This window comes from Arachis ipaensis, chromosome B08 (assembly GCF_000816755.2).
Source record: "Arachis ipaensis cultivar K30076 chromosome B08, Araip1.1, whole genome shotgun sequence".
In the NCBI taxonomy this organism is placed as follows: Eukaryota; Viridiplantae; Streptophyta; class Magnoliopsida; order Fabales; family Fabaceae; genus Arachis; species Arachis ipaensis.
Genome location: NC_029792.2, coordinates 2,768,360 through 2,773,649, shown reverse-complemented (window position 1 = coordinate 2,773,649; position 5,290 = coordinate 2,768,360).

The window sequence follows — 5,290 nt, the reverse complement described above, 5'->3', positions numbered from 1 at the left end:
TTTTATGCATTTGTTTAACTATGTATTGGATTTAAAATATTTTCTCATTACTATTTCTGAAAAAAAAAAAATATTCTAAATTCATAAATTAATCAATTTATTTCAAAAATTTATATGCAAGTACATATAATAGAATAAAAGATAAAAAAAATAAGTAATACAGATGAATAAATTGAGAATAAAATAAAATATATAAAGCCATGAAAAGAATGAAAAACTAGTTTAATACCTAAATTATAATGATTTGAATTAAAATTTGTAATTAAAAATATCAGTTCTCGCTGAGTTTGGCCGGTGTATAGCTCGTCCGTCGATGAATGTCTTCAAGCTTCACGTCGGGATGAGTTATACGTCGGCAAAAAGAGAACACGGGGTGGGTACCTGCAAAAGACACTCCGACGCTCAAGTCAGTAAGTGTTTAAGAGGTAGAAGAATAATTCTATGACTATAGAATGTAAGACATGAAATAGAAGTTATCATGTGTTGTATATTATAATAATTTTATGAATATATAATGTATAAAAAATCTCCAGTGTATATAGAAATAGGTGCCTTTTATAGGCATAGAGTTGATGGTATGACCGTTGATCATTAAGTCAGAATAATAGTCATTAAGTCGGTAATGAAGGTGTCGGTTACAGAATGAATGATAATTAAGGCCGAGTTATAACTTATAATGCACAATAAAGACCGAGTTATAAGGTGACAGATCAATATCAAAAAGAGAAACAATGAAATTGAAAGATATAGAATTGGCCCCTTTCAAATCAGTCACAAGCTCAGCCCATTAGTATATCGTTTGGCACTACCTGCAGAAACTAGAATTCATGATGTTTTTCACCTCTCCTCCTTAAAGCGATTTCGTGGTGAGCAGCGTGATCATTACTTGCCAATGCCCCTTCACTCCACTGAAGTTGGTTTCATCATTGAGCCTCACCAACTGCTGGCTACTAGAACAATCTTAAAGGATGGGAAAGAAGTGCAATAATTCAGGTTTAGTGGGGGGCAAGGCGCGAGTGCTGAGGTTACTTGGGAATAAGCTGACAAATTTCGACGTGTTTACCCCACTTTCAACCTTGAGAACAAGGTTATAGTTGAAGAGGAGGGTAATGTTATGGTTATTAATGAAAAGGGGATGTGCATGAAGGGGGCGTCACAAATTGCAATACTGAGTTAGTTACAAATACGGGACATGTGACAATTGATCAGGATGAGTGGGGATCAAGGCGTAGTGCTAGAGAGAAGGTTATTAACGGGAGGTTGCAATTTCCAAGTTCCTTGATGGATGCTTGCTGTGGTTGAGATGCAGCTGAACTTATATTCCTTAATTCCTTTATGACTTCATTTGTTGTTATTACATTATTTAGTACTTGTCAATTTACTATTTCATTGAACTTGCTGTTACTTCTTCATACATAATTGAATAAATATTTTTTTTATCAGTAAAATTTTCTACCGTAACACCCTTTCACATGTACACTGTTATACTAAAAGAACTTAAACAAGAGCTTATAAACTATGTATGATCTTAACAAATAACAATCAAGCAGGGGTTGAATCTGGCTAATTATGGAGTGCTAATTCTGCAAAGATGCACACAGCTAGAGATGGTTATAAATGGTCGTTAAAAAAGAAGCATGAATGGCTACAAATGAAATTTGGCTTCGGCTGTGGCACTCAAGTGTTATAGAAAAAATTGTCTCATGTGACTTTGCTGGGGTGATGAAATCCCAATTGGAACTGTGAATCATTTATCTTAGATTTTGTCCAAAATCTCAACAAATCTAAAAGAGTTTAGGAGTGAGTCTAAAGACGAACAACTCAAACTTGCATTTCCTAATGCGCAAAAACCTTAAGCAGAGTGAATTTATTTTTTCAACTGGAATATAGTGGGTGTGGAGAGATAAGAATATTGACATTTTTAATTAACATGATTCTTGGAGCAAAGAGAAGGTTATTATGCTCATTAAGCATGCTGTTCGTGATTTATTCCAATCAAATTCCTCTCAATAGAATCATATCATGCCCTCTTTAATCAATACCTAGAAAACTCCTCCTTCAAGTGCAACTAAAGTGACTTGTGATGCCAGCTTATTGGAAGGCCATCAAGTTGTAGGATTTGGTTGCTTATGTAAGAACCGATTTAACCGCTTTAATAAAATAATAATTTAATCGTCTAAAATAGGTTTGAAAATATAAAAATAATATTTTAAAAATAAAAAAGGTAAAATTTTATTTCAATGAGTTTTTCTAAGTTAGAAAATGTATCTGTTGTGGAAAATTTTTATAAAAATATGTACCGGAGTTTAAGCCGGCAGTATCAGCTCTAGTTTGTCCGGTACCGTATTTTGAGAAAAATAAGATTTTTGAAAGTTGATTTATTGTTTTGAAGGACAAAAATAATTTAGAATTGAAAGCCGGACACTAATCTTAAAGGTTTTGGCCCAAAGTGGACCAAACGGGCTAAAACTGCTAACGGTTGGACCGGGCTCAAATCGGGCCGAAGGTCCAACATATATATGCTCATTAAATGAGCATTTCAGCTCATCTCCACCCTAAATTGAAGAAGGGGGTGCAGCTTGAGAGAGAGAAGAGATGTGAGGGTTGGTCACTATTCACTCCTCTCTTCCCGTGACCATAACTTGAGCTACGGAGCTCCGATTGACGAGTCGTTTGCGGCCACGCGTCGCTCTTGCCAAGCCCGTCATTTCTAAATAAGTTTTGTAGGTAAGATCTCTAAAATTGTGCTCTAGTTTTCAGCCCTAATATTTTCGCATTTTTTAGTAGATTTTGTGATTTTGTTTGTATAAGGGTGATCTAACATTGGAATATTGTTGAATTTTGTCCCTAATCTCGTTGGGTAAGGTAAGGTCTCACTAAACACTTGTGTTTAGTTATTTTTGTGAATCCTAGGTTTGATATTTGTATGTTATGTGATATTAGATTGAGTTTTGGTGTTTGTTGGAGTTAGTTTGAGGCTTTGGATCGAGCTTTGTGGCTTCGTTTTGGTGTTTGATGCATTTTGGGAATCAGCTAAGGTATGATTTCGGTTTCCTTTATGTAATATGTAATATTTCTGGATCTTAGGATAGTTGACCCTAAGATAGGATTGAATGATGTTGGTGTGTGATTAATTATATGTATGTGAATTTCTGTTTGATGATGAAGAAGATGATATGGAGTGTGGTAATGTGTGATATATGCATTATGATAATAAAATGATGAGTAATAGTGTTATTTATGATTATGATGATTTTGATGAATTATGATGGTTATTGTTGATGTTTGGTGTTAAATGTTGATGAGAATTTGTAGTGTGTGGTGGTGGTGTTGTTGAATGATGAGGAGTATGAGGTTTGGTAACATATTGAGGAGTTTTCGAATGGGGATTGAGAATGAATTGAGTGATTAGGTGTGAAAATATTTGTGATATGATTCAGGAATAATGGTAAATGTGTGGTAGTATTTTGGTAATGAATTATGGTTGTAAATGTTTTGATTTGATTTTGAGTTTTGGAAAAATAGAAAACCCTGTGAAATTTGGTAAAAATATGTTTTGATGAATTTTGGCGAATTATAACTTGAGCCTCGGTTTTCAAAATTAATTAGGTTTTATTTTAAATTAAACATGGTTTCAAGAGCTTTAAATTGATATAAAGTTTGTAGAAAACGGAGTTTTGTAGAGGAATTTATGAGCGTTTAAAGTTTGGTGTTTAAAAAATTGAAATTTTGCAGCATTTAATTTCTGGGTCTGATGCTGCATGCGTACGCGACCACCTGCACACGACGCGAGCAAAGAAAAACGCACCCACGCGTACGCGTGACCTTTTCATAATGCACTCCCACGCGTGGCTTACGCGTACGCATGACCCCTACTTTGCTGAAAATGTGTTTTCTTCAATTTTAAGGGTTCTCTACCTTTCCAAACTTCTTCAACTTCTCCTTAAGACTAGTGGATAGTAATTAAGCCCTAAGACTAGTATAGAGGGGTTTACGTTTGAGATTAATAGATTTATATACGAGTTTTAGAAGACGGTGACTTAGGCTTTGGAAGGTTTGTGAATGAGAGTAGTGAATGTGGTGTGGTGAGGTATTTCTTTGACGAGACTTTGAGATTTAGAATGATTAAGTCGTATTTGAGGAACTTGAGGATTGATAATGGATGATGAAAAAGGGAATTTGAAAATGAATGACTATGGTTAATGAAATGAGTATGAATGGAAGTGTGCTGTGAGTAGTGGCCTCTGAGATGGATTATGTGATTGTGACATGCATTGTTCTCTGTCGTAGGGACTGTGGTAGTCTCCCACCTATGTTCGGATGTGAGGGCTGTGACAGTCTCCCGCTCACGTAACATACATTGATTTGGAAAGTCGCTATGCTCCTTTGGCAAGGGCTGTGGCAGTCTCTCGCTTGTCTGAGGTAGCGGTGCCGGCGTAGGGGCCGAGCTAGTCTCCCGCCTATGTTGAGATGTGAGGGCTGTGGCAGTCTCCCGCTCACATAACCTTTCTATGTGGCAGAAAGGCGACATCCCGGGCATGTGTCGAGTTGGCATTTTGAACCAACAAGTGATATCACGAGCCAAATAGGATAGACATTCATCATATGCATCTTCTATATGCTTGCTTGCTTTGATTACTTGAGTTTTTCCTATTTGAATAATATGTCTATATGCTAATTGAACTACCTGCTGTATATGTATATTACTTGTGTTTTTCTTGGTTGCATTAAATGTGTTTTACTGGCGTTGAGGAGGATCGGGAGGCGGTGGCGATGAGATCGCACGGAGGTTAGGTTGGCGAAGGCTGTGAGATATAACGGTGTGACTAGTATTAGTTAGAAATCCACTAAGTTTAGATAACCTTGTTTATGGTTTATGGTTTAATTTATTTATTTTCGTTAAGCTTGAATATCTGTATTGGTGTGAAGTTCTTGGATTGCCTTTGGCATTCCGAAACCTTACATCTTATATATTGGGTACTGTTACCATACTGAGAACCTCCGGTTCTCATACCATATATTGTTGTTGCTTTTTAGATGCAGGTCACAACCCACCCCGGTAAATTTTGTGAATATGGTGACAGAGCGGATGATGGTCTTTCATATGCTTTATTCTACTTTACTTTTGTTGTGGTATTCTCTCATCTTTTTATTTTTAGACTTTATGGCCTTAGAGGCTTGATTTGAGAGATAAGTTGTATAAACTGTTTTAAACTTCCAAAACTCTTGTATTTCTGTTTGACTAGCCGGCCTAAACTCCGCAAGCTGTGACTAATCATCTTTTTGGTAT